Source organism: Nelusetta ayraudi, unplaced genomic scaffold (genome assembly GCF_046127955.1).
Source record: "Nelusetta ayraudi isolate G7.1 ecotype Tasmania unplaced genomic scaffold, CSIRO-AGI_Nayr_v1 ptg000079l, whole genome shotgun sequence".
Taxonomy (NCBI): Eukaryota; Metazoa; Chordata; class Actinopteri; order Tetraodontiformes; family Monacanthidae; genus Nelusetta; species Nelusetta ayraudi.
In genome coordinates, this window is record NW_027466129.1 from 795,488 (window position 1) to 813,776 (window position 18,289).

The window sequence follows — 18,289 nt, forward strand, 5'->3', positions numbered from 1 at the left end:
GTGTACATGTGTGCATTGTTTTATTTACACTTCATTGTTTTATTGACGCTTCATAAATCTACAGGATTTAAAGAGTCCGCTAAAGATAAATTTGACAAAAAAAAAAGTATCCGGGAAATAAGCGGGGCCCATCAGAAATAAACTTAGAAGGCGATTGGACGAACCCACCTGCCACGTTCAGAGCAGCAGGCCAATCAGATTCTGCCCTTTGCCCGCCAGGTGGCAGCAGGATGATTCACAATCACTCTCCGAGGCAAGATTAACCGCAGTTTGTGGTAAAGGTGCGTCACCTAGCGGACGGTATTATAACAGCGCTTTAGCTCAGTTGCTTTTTGTAAATAAAATATACACTGAGAGAGATAGTGAGTGGTGTTTTAAAAAATATAAATGAATATAAATATGTGTAATTGTAAATGTGAAAAAATTGAAAAAAAAATATGTTAAACTCCAGGTAGTTTCAGTGTAGTTTGTCTCCATGTTGACGGTCAACTTCTCTCCACTGTTGTGGAGAGTCGAGGTCGAAGCGACTCCACGAAACTTGTTTTGTGTCGGCCAGTAGAGGGTGCTGCACCCCCACTCAGTGGGCTGAAACTGCTGCGACAGGAGGAGCAGGAGGAGGTCTGGAAGTGTTTGTCTGGCAGAAACAAGACAGGCAGGGCGAGAAGAAGCAGCGAGCTGCTGTTCTTCAGCAACACAACTCTCCAGACAAAAAACAACGATAAAACAAAATCAGGAAAAGGTCAGTGGCTCCCTGTGAAGTGAAAAAAGTGAGAGAGAAATAAAACCCCTGGATGAATCAAAAGACAGTTTGAGAGTTTCTGAACTGAAGCTTCTGCTCCGTGCTGACAGAGAGGATTGTGGGAGGAAGGACTCGCCCTGTTTTCTGCGCTGATGATCAGGTGGTCGGCTGCAGACGCTGCGTGTCATCATCATCATCATCATCATGCCAGTCAGTCAGCCGCCTGACTTACTGTCTTTTTTTCTCCCCCACGCACATAATGAAGGAGTAAAAAGACGAAACACGTGGACAACGTTCGGCCTGGTTGGAGCTGCTGTGTGAACCTAGCCAGAGTCAATTCTGCTGCGAATCTGGACTAAATATCAGCAAAGTGGAATTAATATTGGCTTCTTATGTGCAGCAACCGTCTCTGGAGCCACACTGGACACTTTTTATTAGGGTGTGTGTGTGTGTGTGTGTGTGTGTGTGTGTGTGTGTGTGTGTGTGTGTGTGTGTGTGTGTGTGTGTGTGTGTGTGTGTGTGTGTGTGCGTGTTCTGGTTTTCATGTGAGCTGAAACGAGGCCGAGCAGGGGACTTCAACCAAACGGTTGTCAATAAAACAGGGAGATGATTCAAACCGTGCAGGTCAAAGTTCAGCCAGAAACAGACCTGCAGAGCTGAACTCTGAACCTGCTTCACCTCTCGGCTGTTGATCTGGAAGCAGAGAAGCTTCCTGAGTGAGAAGAACTCTCAGAACCAGAACCAGAACCAGAACCGGACCGCTCTCTCTGAGCTGCGACACGCTGCCTCTGGAGCCCGCGGTTAATTAGCACCCTGCAGAGCTGCTGATTGGCCCCTCAGTAATCACATGGCTGCTGCTTCAGACCCTGGTGTCGTCCTGGTTTAGAGTCCAGGCTGAGCAGGCCTGAAAGTGGGCGGAGCCTTCAAGGAAAAAAAGAAACGTGGAACACGTCCGAATAATAACTACACATTTCACCAGAAGATGATCATGAACTCCCATCATGCCGCTCCGTGGTCACCAGGCTGGCAGTGGACCGCTCGGACCCCTCCCTGCACGGGGAAAAGAAGGAAAGAATAGAACAGATGGGAATAGATGGGTGGACGGACCGGGGGGTAAGAAAGAAGAGAGAGAGGCAGGAAGTATTTCAGAAAATATAAAAGAGAGGAAGAAAAGAATTAAAGGAATGAAAGACAGAAACAAAGGAGGAAGGAGTGATGGCATTGAAGGAAAGAAGAAAGTAGGAGCACACATCCGATAGATAGATAGATAGATAGATAGATAGACTGATAGATGGATTGATGGAAAAAGACAAAGGATGAAAGGATAAAAAGAGAAAAGGAAAGACTGGAAGATGAGGAGGTGAAGGAATAAAGAGAGAGGGGGGGATGAGAGGCAGGCAAGTCAAAGGATCAAGAGGGCAGAGCGAAGGGGAGGGAGAGAGAGAGAGAGAGAGAGAGAGAGAGAGAGAGAGAAGAGCTGTGAAGTGGAGAGAAAATGACAGAGTGGAAGTGGGAGACGTGGCAGGAGTCTGCTGCTGCTCCGCTGTTGGCCCCGACCACGGGTTCATGTGAGGATGAGCGAGGAAGGCCTTCATCAGAGAGAGAGAGAGAGAGAGAGAGAGAGAGAGAGAGCGAGAGAGAGCCCTGGTCGTCCACACTCTCGTGCTCATGTTCACCTCCCTGCTCTCCCTCTCCTTCTAAAACCTTCCCTCACCTCCACTTAGCCTGCTGTTTACAGCCTGCCTGATGAGACTAAGATGTTTGCGGAAGGTGGGTCGCAGAGGGCGGAGCCCCAGCAGCTAGACCTGGGACAGGTAGCATTGCCTCCCTTTGTGATGTTCTATTCAGTTTAGTTTAGTTAAGTTTAGTTCGATTTAACTTAATTTAGTTGAAGTCAGTTTAGTTATGTTCAGATTAGTTTAGCTTAGTTTCAGTCAGTTTAGTTTAGTTAAATTTCATTTGGTTTAGGTTACTTTAATCTAGTTCAGTTTAGTTCATATTAGTTCAGTTTAGTTTAGTTTAATTTAGTTCAGTTCAGTTCAGTTTAATTTATTTGAACTCATTTTAGGTTAGCTTAATTTACCTTAGTTTAGTTTAGTTTAATTTGTTCTGGTTCAGGTCAGTTTCTCTTCACTGTCTCAGAGTTAGGGTAGTTTTTACGGGACTCCAAAGCGAACACTTGCCGACTCCTTCAGTCTGATTCCTCTCGGCTCCTCCCCCTGGCAGAAGCAGCTAATCGCAGTGATCAAGGCCGGATGATTAAAGTGGAACTTCCTGTTTGCCCCACTGAGAAACTCCGGCAGCATCTGTTTCAACCTACTCCTCTGGAGGATTGTTCAACTCATTCAGGCTCAGGGTTTCACACATCAGGCACTTTCCGGAGACTGAACGAGGGGAAAGTGACTCTGCTTAATCCCCCGCGACTGTCCAGCCGCCATTCGCCCCTCGTTACCGCGGCAACACAGCGGCTAATTGAAGCTCCCGTCAGCTCCTCCTCCTCAGCTCCTCACCTTTTAATTTTCCTCTTTACTGCACCTGAAGGAGGCGGGAGGCGTCAGCCCACAATCACAGGCCACGCGCCGCTCAGCACACTCACACACACACTCACACACACACTCACACACACACTCATACACACGTAGGCTTCACCATTCACAAAGGCGTGACTCACAGGTGTGTGTCCAGTGTGTGTGTGATGAAACCTGCAACGTTTTTTTTTCATCCGTTAAACGCGATTGACAGCAGCTTTACGTTCTTGCTGACATCACACTGAGCTTTTCTTAGAAATCTTTCGTACTCTAGTAAAGTAATACAATAACGTGAAAATGAAATCAGTCATGAAGTCAAAATTGTTTTTCAAAATGATTGATCTTAAATTCTCTAGGTTAGGGGCTTTCTTAAAATCTTAGTTGATATTTATTTTTTATTTTAAATAAGTGCTTTTAGTTCTTAGGGGCATGTATAAATATACTCTATAACTGGCTAAATGAAATTAGATTCAGAAGATTCATTATGACGATAACATATTCACAGACATGTAAATAACTGGCTTGTTTGTTCCTGATGTTTTGTGATTGGCCTTAATTTTGCTCCTCAGGTTATCAGGAAATCGTCCGTCGATCAGCCAATCAGAGGTCGGCCATGGCCACGGCGCGTGTCTTGGGTGGGTGGGGGTGAGTAGGTGCAGGGCATCATGGGAAAACCTCCTCTCCTCCCTTCACCTCTCAGTGAAAGTAAAGAGTGACACCACCCCCACCTCCACCTGAGGGTCCCACCGAGCGGCTCCGCCCACCTACAGCAGCACCTGGGTCTCCCCCACACGCACACCTCACCCCAGTGGGGGAGGGAGGGTGGGAGGAGTCTGAGGAGGCTCCTCTGAGTTTTTTCCGAGATGATCCAGCAGTGGGAGTCTGAGCTCAGGGAAACACTGGGCCCAACGAAGAAAAGCATTCTGGGAGGAGGAGAAGGAGGGGGGAGGATGGGGGGTGGGGTGGGGGGGGGGGGGTTCTTTTAAGACGGCTGTGGAAAATGAATCACAGGGGCCGGCGGAGGGGGAGGCAGAAGAAAGACATCTGGTGAGGGGTGAAAAAAGAGAAGAAGAGGAAGAAGAAGAAGAAGAAGAAGAGGAGCTGAGAACAGGTTGGCGCTAACACGTCGACATGCAGAAAAAGTGACGACGACGCTCGCAGAGTCGCGATGCCGCGATGTGAAAACACGTAGAGAGAGAGAGAGAGAGAGAGAGAGAGAGAGGGAGAGGGTGAGCGAGCTCGGTTCAGGTCGAACCCAGACGTCCCTCCCTGAGCTGCAGGACGGCCTCCACTCTCTCTGCCTTGTCATTAAGACGCTGTTTTTTCTTCCTTCCTTCCTTCTTTTCCTCCTTCTCTGCTTCTTCTTTTGGAAACTGGGTTTGAGCCACAAGCAGCAGCAGCAGCAGCAGCAGCAGCAGCAGCAGCAGCAGCAGCAGCCACAGAGCTGCTCCCAGGCCCAACTCAGCCACGTCATCTGCAGAAATCAGAGCTCAGCTTGGAGAGATGATCAGCAGCATCTCCACCTCCACCTCCACCTCCTCCTCCACCTCCATCTCTACCTCCACAGTCTACTGCCACCTTCACCCAGTCTCCTGACAGAACTCCTGTTAGGAAACTGGATCAACCGGCATGTGCGAGGCCTGTTTGCAAGGACACCTGAAATATTTTGAGTTTGCTGAACTTAAGAATCATTCAAGATGAAAACAGTATTTAAGAGTCGCACCTTCGGCACATTTTCACAACCCCCAGGCCCTAATAGAGTGGCATCATATCACCATAAGCCCAAAAACCACTCACTCACTAGCTCTGGAAAAACAGCGTATTTAACCCTCTGTTTGCAGCCTCCTGCAACAAAAAAAATAAAATAAACAAAAAAACAGAAAAACCTGATGATTTGTGGGACCGTCCAAATGTCTGGAAAGGGACCAAAACAAGCGGCCTCTGAGGGCAGAGCCAGCACCTGACTTTTGGGGGTGTGGTCACTCAGCGATGGGGAAAGATATTAGTGCCCCTTTGTGACACCACACAGGGCCTATTCCTCACAACTGTGCAGTTTAGAGCAGGCTTTGCTCTAAAAGTGGAGCAGCAGATGAATCAAAAGGCCAGGCTTTTTTTTTTCTGTCCTGTTGATTCTGGACGTGATGGGACCTTGAAACTGAGACACCCTGCTGGTGGCTGCAGTGACGTCCTGAACTTCTTGCCCGTGCGGCAGAGGGACTCCAAAAAAGTTGAAGGACAGAACAGCGGAGAGCTTTCCAGCCGTGTAGGAAGAAGAGCTGACAGTCGTACCCTAGAAGATCTGAGTGGCATCACCATCATCACAGACCAGTAGACCTCCACCACAGTGTGAACCAAGGCCAGTGTGTTCAGGGTCCCCGGGCAGCAGTTTAAGAAAATACCTGCACTTCCTGTCTGGGGAGCTCGTCCTGTCAGACACAGGCTGAGAAAATAGAACAGCAGCAGCAGCAGGGCCGGACATCAACACCCAAGAGTGAGAATAAGCCAATTAGAATCAGCCAATCAGAGCGTCAGGCACATTTTCTTTTTCTGAGGCTGAAGAGTTCTGCTTGCTGTTTCAGAAGTCTGTACTTCCCTCTTTGATACCTACAAAAATTCCAGAGAAATTGATAGTAATATTGTTTTTTGTGATGTTTGTAATCAGTTCAACTTGTTGTTATGAGTCAGAGTCAAACAGACCAGTTGGGGGAACGTGGGGATTGTTTCATCCAGCTGGTCACTGGTTCCAGTGGAAACTCTCACTGGTCCGAACCAGAGGACAAACTGCAGCATCCCATCATCAGTCACTCAGATCTGTTAGACGTTTTTGTATTGCTATCATTATTATTACTATTACTATGAAAGCTGGAGTCTCTTCAAAGTTTCTCTCTTCTTCTTTTTAATCCAGACTGACTGTCTTACTGAGCGGGGGGGAAAGTAGCCTGGAGCCTTTTTCTGATTACAGACACGGACAAAGATCCTGATAAATAACCAGTAGCTCAAACCTCAAAGTGAACTCCTGCTCTTTAAAGAGAGAGAGAGTGGCAACTTCCTGTGGCTGAGCCAGGAGCCTAACGTGTGAGTCTAAAACACCTTCTTCTTCCAATGAGAGTGGCAATTAAAGGTTTTCAAATCTTATTTTTCTTCTGCTCCTTCTCCATTGGATCCTGTATTGCTAAATCTCTCCTTCTCCTCTTCATCGTTCCAGTCTCCCTCCTCTTCCAGTAGCTCCACTGGTTACCAGTTGTCAACAACAAGAGGCCCCAGAAGGTCTTTGACTGGTGGGCACATTGATCAGAGTCCTCATCACCATCATCATCATCATCATCATCATCATCATCATCATCATCATCATCATCATCATCATCATCAACAACAACAACAACAACAACAACAACAACAACAATAGCTACAGCAGAAGAAGATGATGATGATGCTCTTTACCAACCAATAACAGAACTGGACCTGTACTGGACCAGAACTGGACCAGAACTGGACCAGGTCAGATGTTTTAGTTGAACCTGTGATTTTCATTATTATTGTTACAATTATTTCTTTGTACTTCTTCTGCCCCTGTTGGATTCTTTTCCTGCAAACTATTTCCAGACTTTCTTCTCCTCCAGCCTTCATCCTTCCCCGCAGTCTTGTGGCTTCCTGCAGTTTTTCTGCCTGCCGACTATAGCCCCTTTAGCAACCTAAAATTTTATTTTCGAGTTTTTGTAAAAACTTGACGCATGAGCATGTTTTCTTTGTTGGACTGGTCTGTCTGCTGGTGAACGACCTTTTCCTCTTGCATCAACTCTCACAGTAAAACCACATTTTACCTTGAAAATGGGCTTCAGCACAATGACGTTTGGATTTCTAGGTGGGAAAGAAGAAGAACTAATAGAAAAAGAAGATAATTAAAAGAAGAAAAAGGAGAAGAATTAGAAGGAGAAGAAGAGCCAGACATCTTCCTCCCCTCCTCCATCCCAACGCCAGCGGTGGACACGTGGAAGGATTTTTTGGTTATCGTCAAGTTTTGAGTTCAGGAGGAGGTAGGAAAAAAAATAGAGGGACTGAGAAGAAGAGAAAACCAAGAGGAGGAGGAGGAGAAAAAGAAAAGTTTTGAGATTCTGACTCCACCCCCAACATTATGACTGGCTGCCAGTGGGAGTGCCGACACGCCCTCCAAATATGGAGAGCGTATGTGTGTGTGTGTGTGTGTGTTTATTTTACAAGGGTTGGGGCGAGGGGGGGTGGAGGAGGAGGAGGGAGAGGGAGGAGCAGATGAAGAGGAAGAAAGACAGACAAAAAAGAAAGAAAGAAAAGGAAGGTGAGACTGAATCAGTGAAATGTGGAAAAAGAGTGAAAACGCAGCAGAAATTAAGGAAGGAAAACCAGTGTGTGTGTGTGTGTGTGTGTGTGTGTGTGTGTGTGTGTGTGACACTGAGAGAGAGAGAGGCACAGACACAAGCCCATACTTGCCCCCTCCCCTCCCCCAGTAAACAGTGGGCTGGCCGACAGTCAGTGAGAGTCGGACCACCACAGCGTTTCCACACGTGAGCTCGTCCATTAGCCTTTACTGCCCTAAAACACTTTAAATACACACCCAGACCACTCCAACGCCCCCCAGCCACCCCCTCACCCACCCCTCCGACCTACCCCCCCAGGTGGCCTGAAGGAGCAAAGTCACCTGGTCAATGAACGCACCACGGTCTTTCACCTGCATCGCCACAAACACCAGACGGCAGCTAGTTTATGAACTGAGTTCTGATGATCTCGACTCAAAATTCTGACTAAAGAAAATATACAACACCATGAATACAATGTTTCCTGCATCAAAACACTGTCTGTTCGGGTCTCGGTAGCCACACTGCTGTTTTTCTTTGTTTTATGCACAAATATTTGAGGAAACCAAGTTATCACAACATACATTTTATCATCACTCCTTGCTGGTGCTGATTGATTTGTCCAGTTTTAAAGACAGATTATGTTTTTTTATTTGGTTTTTTTTTCTGGGTTTTGTGAGGATAAAGACTGAGAACGAAAGCGGCCTCGTCAAATGCTGACTAACTAAACGACACGCAGTCAGACAGAGCCGGTGGCTAAGCTAACTAGCCGTAGGACATGATTTGGAGATGAATCATCAGAGCTGAGACGTTTCAGTTTCCTCACAGCTGCTTCAATTTTCACCACTGGTCTGACTGTTTCAAGATTTCAATTTAAAAAAAAAGAAAGAAGAAGAAGGAGAAGAAGTAAAGGGAAAATAGTTTGTCAAAGGAAAAGTTGCGATCGGACTGAGCTTGAAAAAAAAGAGTGCGACGAGAAGAAGGCAGCAGGTCGACTTGAACCAGATGCAGAACTTCTTGACGTGGACGTTGGCCAGCAGGCATGCAGTCATGCTTCAGCTATGTCACGGGCCGCCCCGCCCCCCCCCACACACACACACACACACAAACTTTATTTCCCTTAACCTCTTTCCTCTCCAAACACTGTCCTGTCATTGGTTGAGTCTTCCACCTCTGACTGTGAGGGTTGCTACAGGCCCGATCAGCGCTCTTCCAACTTCAGCGGAGAAAAAAAGAGGAAAATGTTGCTTTAAAAACACGTTCAGATGGTAAAAAGGAACAACTGCTGCTGCGCTCAGAGGGTTTTTGAGGCCGACGAGTGTGATGGTGATTTTCCACTGAGCAATAAAGAGAGAGAGAGCGAGAGCGGGTGAGCGAGCAAGAGACAGAGAGAGGGAAAAGGGGAGGGGCCTAACAAAAGGAACTGTGGGGGGAAAGAAGAAGATGAAGAAGAAAAAAAACATCTGTAATTTCCAAATGGAATGTCTTCCATGACTTCCAGCCAGGAGCTGGCGGAGGAGGTCAACACACCAAGAGGAGGAGCAGGAGAAGAAGAAGGAGAAGGTCTGCTGGATGGAACCAGAGGCTGCAGGAGCCCCCATAGGCCAACATGGTCTCACAACACTGCCTGAGGGCCACAATTCAGTCAGGAAAAAATTCAGAGATATTCAGTTCAACACCATGATGATGTCATGAGGCTGCTCCAGGAAGGGAAGCCTCGCGGACGGGGCTGGGGGAGGGTGAGGAGGGTTCAGACCCGACTAATGACTGTAATGTGGGAAAGTGGCCCCCCGCCTTGTTAACACACTCCTGGCCTCCGGGGGAAGTAATGTAACCCAGGTGAGCTGGATGGAGGTCTGGAGGTGCAACAGGAAGCACCAGGTCTCAGGTGGACCCAGGTTCTCTCAAGTTCTCTGAGGTTCTCTCAGGTCCAGCTGGACACTGGGGTTGTGAGTCAGGGGATGGAGTTTTTTTTAATCCACACATTTTCGAAAACGCTCTCGAAAAAAAATCTATGTTTACACAAAGCCGTCTTCAAAAAATTTCCCATTTACACAGAGATGCTGGAGACGACTGAAAACGACATAGTACCTATGCCAGGACTGGTGTGGCGCCGCAACTTTACTCCCTGAAGGCGGAAAAATAAGAAGAACAGCTGAAGCTCACTGTGTTTAAAGAAGCAGTAGCTCGCTAACAACATTAGCACCACGGAGAACAGAAAGAAAGATCGCTCGTGAAAAGACCGTGTCAATAAACAACAGAGTTGAACTGCTGCCTCGAGTTACTTTAGAACAGAGGTCCCCAACCATCGGGCCGCGGACCGGTGCCGGTCCGTGGGTCATTTGGTACCGGGCCGGACTGAAAGAATAATTAACTTCTATTAAATTAATCCCGTTTCATTCATTATCTGGGTCTGAACAATTTTATTTTGAAGAATTACCGGATTTTCTCCGTTACGTCCATCTAACACTCAACTCTTGACGCATGTCAAGGCGCGGTCACCTGATACGTTACCTCGAGATTAAACCCGCAAGCTAGCAAGCTAGCGAGCAACATGAGTGTCGATCGCCATCTCCTCCACTGCCCCTGCTTTAGAACACAAAGCCTTAAATGCTCCATGTTATGGCTGCGATCGGAAGAAGCAGGAAGAAGCTACAATGATTTTATTTTTTTTTTTTAAGTGAAAATACGCACGGAAACAATGTTACACAGTAAATAACAGTCAAATTCAACATATCGAGTGTCTAAACTTGCTTTTTCTCGACCTTTTAGCCACAGGTCAAGGTTCGGTTTCCTCATTCGACCATTTAATCGTCCACTTTGACGGACAGGAAGTACATGAAGCACTTCCTGCTGCTGCGCCGCCTGCAACCAGGCCAACAACCCGCCTGAACTCAGCCTGATTCTTCTCAGCAGCCAGTTAAAGCCGACTCCTACCTGGTTACAGGGGGGCGGAGTCGAGTTGGCGCCGCGGGTCGGCGTGAAGGTGACGTTTTGCCCCGTTGCCGCGACTGCCAACAACTTCTGCCTCCATCAGCCTGCTGGTGGTCGATATGTGGCCTTTAATTAGCTGCAGATGGAAACTGTAAACAGGTTCCTCGGTTTCCTCACGTTCTCCTGTTGACCTTTCAAAGTAAAAGACAAGCTACATATCTGATTATTTTCATGAACCTATTTTATTTATCTATTCATTTATTAATTTGTGTATTTGTTTATTTTGTATATACATTATATATGTATTTATTTATATTTTTGAGTGGACCTGAAGCCTGAGGCTCTTCTCCCTCACTCTGAACCTGATGAGGAAACTGTAAAGCAGCTGCTCTCAGTGTGGCACGACGTTAACAAGATTTGTTTTGTTTTTTTCACCAGGGGGCTCTTGAGAACACGGAGGGATGATGACCCACAAGAAAACCAGTGAGTGTCTGAATATATACATTATATGTATTTATACATAATCAAAGGTTTCTTTTCCACTGCCAAACTGTCATTTGTTGTCATTTTTTAGTTGTCGTTTAATTTTGAAATGATTTTCGGCACAGTTTTAGAGACTTAAAGACTGTAAACTTAAGACTGTAAGAGCTTTAATGAACATCAGTCAGTAGCAGCAGCTCAGCAGGATTCAGCCTCGTAACGCATTCTCTGTGACGTCTCGCTGTGACGATAATGAGTCTCGCTCGGCCGGAGAAAAATTCCACAATATTTGTAGTTTTTCCTGAAAAAAAACAAATCTGAAAACTGCCTCCAGGACGTCAAAGCTTCACTGTGCATTTTCAAACCGAGGCTCCAGAAGCTTCCTGCATTTTAACTCAACCCTGAGTTCTAAGTCCTGCCCCCTTCCCCCTGAAAGCATGCTGATTGGTCCACTTGTTCCCTGACCAGATCTGCAGACAAACTTGAAGCTGCTTCATTATGTTTCTTGTCTCTGTTTCAAGGAGCTTCATGCAGGCATTGGTATCACTGCTGCTGCTGCTGCTGCTGCTGCTGTTGTGGCTCCGCCTCCTTCTCTCTCCCCTCCTTTTGTTTGGCCGCACGTCGTGTTTTCTCTGGACGGCGAGCAGCCAACGTCTTGAGGACTGTGATCCAAAAGCCTGGTGGATCCAGGCGAGCTGAGGGAGGAGGAGGTGGGGGAGGAGGAGGAGGAGGAGGAGGAGGAGGAGGAGAAGTGATGATGTGGAGCTTGTGAAACCAGAAATGTCGTTGCAGAAAGGATTGTTAGACTCGTCGGGCCTGGTGAAGGGAGAAGAAAACAACATCTTCTGCACCTTTTCTTTTGCACACAGCCCTGAACAGTGTCAGTCTGTCCTTCAGACTCTGGTGATGAACTTCATGAAGTCAAATCACTATTTGCAGCTCGTGGTTTCCTGCATGAGAACCTCACGGTGTGGAACTTTCTCCGAGCTCACTCTCCTCTTCCGACTTTTTTTTATTTGCTCTTTTGTTCACTTCCTGTTCCGGTGGTTTCCAGCAGGATGGGACCAAATCAGCAGCAGCATCACCTGAGTTTTATCCAGCTGATAAGCGTCTCCACCCCCTCCTCCTCCTCCTCCTCCTCATCCTCCTCCTCGTCCTCCTCTTTCTCCTCCTCCTCCTCTTAATGCCAGTGAGCTGAAACTCACAGTTCAATCTTCACTTCCTCTCCTTGTACCACCAGAAAATCTGCCCTCTGTGATGTCACCCAGGGGACCAATACCTCCCCAGAGTGGCTCTCCCAGGGTTGTGACTCAAACCCCTAAGCCAGGTGTTGTATCCGCTCCCCCACACCTTCCACCACCTCCCTCAGTTTGAGCAGGGGGCTGTAAACACAGGACTAAGTAAACTGCTTTACTTGCCGTTAAGCTTTTTTGATCTGGGCCGCCAAACTTGGAGAAATGATATTAATAGTCAGTAAGTCATAAATAACTGTGTTTCAAAGACACTTATTTTGTTGTCGTTTTGTTACTTTGTTCATTTTCAATTGATATTATAATACATGTTTTCTAAATATCCCACGATACACTTTTTTCTCCTATGAGGTGGGTCCCCAAAACACTCCGTCTGCTCCTGCTTCCAGGGTCACATGCTCCATCAGAGGTGATGTTCCTCCTCCAGCAGCCTCAGCTCCGTCTCACTCTTTATCGCACTTTGCTCCTTCATCTTCTTCTCTTTAACCTCCGGGTGGTTTTTTTGGAGGTTCCTGCCGATGATGTTAGACTGCCGAGTCTAAAAGGTTGCATTGCAGCGGCTCCTCCTCTTCCTCCTCCTCCTGCCCCTCAGCCCCCCCCTCCCACCCACGCTGGCAGCTACTGCTGGAAAAAATGACACGCAGCAGCAGCAGCAGCAGCAGCAGCAGCAGAGTGGGAGACGGAGCAGCGAGCTTCACTTCCTGCAGGCGTCGTTCATTCCGACAGACAGGATGCCTCGGAAGGCAGTGTCACGGGGTGGATGGATGTGATGTTGAGACGGCGGGCGAGTGGCCGAGGAGGCGGAGCAGCTGCAGTCACAGCCGCTCTGTCCTCAGGCGGCTCGGGGCGCCGTTAAAAAGGCCTGATTGCTCTCAGCGAGCGTCCGCCAGGTGTTTTATGTGGCAGGTGGAGGTTTGATTGGAGGCAGGTGGCAGACGGTGTGTATGTTGATGATCCGCCCCAAACTCCCCCCCCCCGCCCCTCCAGTTTAACTACAGCTACCGCCCGGAAATCAACAGAAGAAATACGCTCAGCAGGTGAGAAGAGAGGAGAACATTTGAATGGAACGTTTATGAAAACTACAAAGACAAAATATATGACTATACAAAAACAAAGCAAATGCATTTTGAAATGTTACCTAACTTCACACATCCATAACCCAAGCGTGACGTTTTGAGCAGTTGAACACGTTTCCACAAACTGAAACACAAACTAAAAACTAGTTCAAAGAAGATGAATAGAATTAAAGAATTTTTTTTTTTTTTTTTTTTACATGCAAAACTGTCATCAAAGTTCAACTCTGTCCATCAAGAGTGCAACCTGAGGTTGACTTACAGCTGCACAGCCGAGCTCAACGGCAGCTAGATCTCGTCACTCCCCAACAAGCTAGCAGTCAAAGCTAGCACTTACATTGAAACTTTCTATTTTTACTCAGTGCCTGCCAGATTAAATGAATGTGAAGGGCACAAATTATGAACCGCTGAGGTGCATTTAGAAAAAACATCTCTCTCTCTCACTCACTCACTCACTCACTCACTCTCTTTCTCTCTCTCTCTCTCTCTCTCTCTCTCTCTCTCTCTCTCTTTCTCTCTCTCTCTCTCTCTCTCACTCTATTGGATGATTCCCTTGTTATCGCTGTTGCTTCAGAGTGAGAATCTCCTCCTGGACCTCAGCTGAAGACTGTTGTCCTGCATCTGAGGCCTTGAGCTCAGCTTTACAAGATCCGCCACCCCATCTGGGAAACAGCTTAAAGTGAGAAGAAGAAACAGGGGGGGGAGGAGGTCTGGAGGAGTCATTTTACTTCCTCATAGCCGCACCAACAACTCCAGAGGTAAAACTTTGGCCACTGCAGGATTTTCAGCTTTTTTTTATTCCCGTGTTTTGGTTCAGTGATAGCGATAGCGTCTAACTCAAGTTTTGTTTTCTATTAGTTCTTCTCTAGCTCTTCTTCTACTAAAGAATTGTTGCGCTGTGATCAGACAGCAGCGTGTACACGCTGGCACACATACTGTTAGCACCTCTTTCTCCTCCAAGGCCTTTGACTGGTCGCATTCCAAATGTCAGGAAAAACTAATTAGACTGGAGCTTTTTCCAAAGGATGATTTCAGAGACAGTGTGAGGATCATATAGCAGCAAACACTGGCATTAGCTAACAATGCTAATGATGCTAAATGCTGCCTGACAGACTGAATAAAGATGGAAAAAAGCGTGAGAAATGAAAGTAGGTGGTCTGGTCTGGCCTGGCCAACAGCTGCAGCTCCAGCTCCACCAAACTGGAGAGGTGGAGGTAGAAGGTGGCACATGTGGGCCTGTAAGTCACGCATGACGAGGCTTCCCTTCCCTTCCTCACCTTTGACCTTTCCTCTATAACTCTGTTTACTGCCGGCTGGTTGTCCTTCTCGCTGCTGGGATTTGAGCAGCGACGACATGCAGAGACGTTCAGAAATGTGTCAGAGGTTTCTCTCCACCTTCTGAAGAGGAGGATCAGGGTTAATGGCAGGTTTCTGGTGAAGGGAAGAAGAAAACAGCACTTTCAAAACTGAAGCGCCGAGTATGTTCTCCACTTCTCCCCCTCCTCTTTCAGCCAGACCATCAGAGCCAGATAAAACTGGAGCGCAGCGATGTGAGGTGGGCGGAGCCAGAGAGGAGGTGGGCGGAGCCAGAGAGGTGGTGGGCGACTGAGACTGAAGCTCCAGGTCTCAGATTTCTGTCTGTGTCATTTAGTTTGTCTCCTGCAGACTCTTTGTGTTTGTCTCAGGGGTTGAAAACTGAAAGAGTTGAAATGTTCGTCAGCATTTTTTAGCTCCTGGATGCTGAAAACTGTTGTTTCAATATAAAAAAAATGTGTAAGTTTTCTTGTATTTTAGTGTCAACAAGTCACATCACTGTCCCTCCTCCCTGCTCACATGTTAGTTCCGGCCACAGGTTGCTGCTCTTTCTCTCTCTCCCTCTCTCTCTCTCTTACTCTCTCACTCTAACTGCGTTTCGTTTTCCCAGATGTGTGGTGATCTACTGCTGCGCTCTGACCCCTCCCACCCCACCGCCAGGACCAGGCAGGCCCAGAGACTCCAGACAGCTGAACTCACTTAAATGTGTTCCTCATGTGCGCTGCCGTAATTCGGAAAAGATTTCCGAGCTCCGCCAAGCTCTGGGTTTAACCCCGTAGCTGCCGAGTCGGACGCAGAGGCAGAGTCGGGGCGGCGCCCCCCCCCCCCTCGACTCTGCACACTGCACCTTTAAAGTCTGCACGCTGACACTGGCAGCAGTGGCAGAGTCAGACTGTTAATTTAAAGGTTCCATAGTGCGAAAAAAAAACAAAACAAAAAAAACAATAATCAGTGTCTCTCTCTGTCTGCCTGTCTGTTCTGTATTTTCATGATGGGCCACTGAAACACACACACACACTCCTGGAATCCCCTTTGTGATGTCACAGAGGGGCACAATACCTCCAGCCAGGTCATTTGACCAGGTTAGTGATTCGCCCTCTGAGGCCACCTTGCTTTTCTGACCCCCTTCCAAACAAAGTTGTTAGATAGAAGTTGGACCTTCCAATAACTGGCTGCAAACACGGGGCTAAACACACTGTTTTCTGGACATCTGGAGGGGGGGTTTTTTTGGTGGAGTGCGGAGGTGCAAAACTGCTCCACTGGAGTCACTGAGGCTCAAAATAAAGAGCTGAAAAGTCGGTGAAACTCTGGAAATTTTCTGTTGCGGAGAAAGGAAAAGGTTAGCATTAGCATTAGCATGGACTTTGGTGAGGAATCAACACTGACTGGCCGACAGCGAGCAGCGATCAACCCGTTTTGCATTCTTGTGCAAGACAGGGGGGAAAGTAGGCGGGGCCAGACTCTGGGCCTTTTTCCCCTCCTCCTCCTGCTGCCGCTGCTGCTGCTAACCGCGGCGCAGAGCTAGCTAGCAATTAGCCGCCTGCCGTGGACCCTGGTGACATTGTGCCGGGGATATTTCGGTCCTGCTTATTATGCCTTTACTGACCAGACCGTGAGTCATGTGGACGCTCGGGGCAAATCTAAGTACGTGTTAGCAGCGGCCAAGGGAGGTTCCCCGCTTTGATTCTCTCGCTTTTTTTTCTCTCTCCCTCTCACGTTCGTTCGTTCCTTCTGCTCCCTGCTTCCTACAGAATCAGAGGGGGGGGAACGCAAGCAGGTTTACATCAGGCCTGATTGGAAAACTCAAAGAGTTTCACCCAGTGGAGATTCTTTTTGCTATTCCTTCCACTCGATTGTGACTCAACTTCTCCACCGTGTCTTCCGCCTGCGAACACATATTTTCTCCACCTCCCTCCTTCCCCCCTCTTCCCTCCTTCCCTCCCCAATGACTGACTGGATGTCTCTGGCTGGCTCCGCCCCCTCCAGAGCTCGAGTCTAAACGTTGGCTTGGTGGATTCCAGTGGAAAGAGTCTGCAGATGTGGCGGCTCGGCGGCTCTGAGAAGATCTCGGGAGGAACCTGGAGGTCGCAAACACAACACGACACATCGCAACACAACACAACACAACCTGACACAACACAACATAACCTGACACAACACAACACCCCTCCCTCCACCACCCTCCCCGCACAAGTTGTCAAACGGTGCACCAAACGCACTAAAAGTCATTGAGTTCTCCTGATGGTCCACTGCCCTTAAACAAGCCCCACCCCACACACGCCCCCTGCCCCTCTTCCTGGGTGCTGCATGGTCACAGGGCGAATAGCACTGGTGGCCCCTGCATGCTCAAAATGCGCTGGGGCCTGTCGAGCCGACGGGAGGGAAGAAATTCTTCCCATCCGTCACCGACAGACCTGAGAGCAGAAGGAGAAGAAGAAGAAGAAGAAGAAGAAGAGCCTCCAGACCGGCCCACCTTCCTGCAGCCTCCCACTGCATCTGTATCCAAACATGGCCCCCAAATATCTCTTGTTTTTTTTAAGCAGAATTTGGGAATTCAATAGCTGGTTGCAGGAAAAACAAATCTGCCTTGAATCTGAATTTGGTGTTTTTTTGTTCCACAATTTTGTTCCCTGTCTGTCAAGCAGGTCTAAGTGAAGCTCTGGAAGCTTCTGCAGCCCACAGTGTAGTACTGACCCCCCGCCCACCACCACCACCTCCACCCCCGGTTAGCATCAAGGCTATCAAACACTTGATGTTCGCATGTTTGATAAGAGCAGCAGCTTTGTGAAGGAGGGTAGGAGATAGATGGATTGATGGACGGATTGATGACAGACAGACAGACAGACAGACAGACAGATAGATAGATAGATAGATAGATAGATAGATAGATAGATAGACAGATAGATGGATAGATGGATGGATGGCTGATATGTGAGGTGGTGGTGGAGCTCTGTCTCACGGTCTCCAGGTTGGTTTTTTTTTGACTGACGGTAAAAAAAAAGTTTGTTGCTTAAATAGGAAAAGATTCAGGAAACAAAAAAAACAGCCTGAAGTCAAAGCTGCAATTAGAATCGAAACCTCAACCGCCCTGCAATGTCTGCTGCTGGTGTGTGTGTGTGTGTGTGTGTGTGAGTGTGTGTGTGTGTGTGTGTGTGTGTGTATGTGTGGCAGAGGGCAGCAGCAGTGTCAACCCGTCGCTACCCTGTGCTCTGACCTGCCTGCCTCCATCCTGCAGCCTGCAGCCATGGCAGGCTGAGGTGTTTCTGGAGAAATGTCACAACAAAAAAAGCCACAAGAGTCGTCGAGTCCGAGGCGGCTCATCTTCTACCGACCTTCTGCGACCTTGACCCGAGTGCGGGCCCCTGAACATGTTGACGCAAGGTGATGTGACCTTCACATGCTGCGTGGAAAAAGCAGTTTTTTGGGGGGGGTTTTAAGCTGAGAAATATACAGTGCTGGTCGAATAAAGACTGTTGTAAGTGAGAAAGGTTCCTGTTGGTTCTCTGACTGTCGAGAACCAGCAGGAACCGTGGTGCTGCTGGTGACTGTGGCAGCGCTACGGAGGCGGGAGGAGGAAAAGTGTGATGATGTGGAGCCTCGCAGCCATCTTTGATTGCCGCTCTGCTGTCTGTGAGTCTGTCTG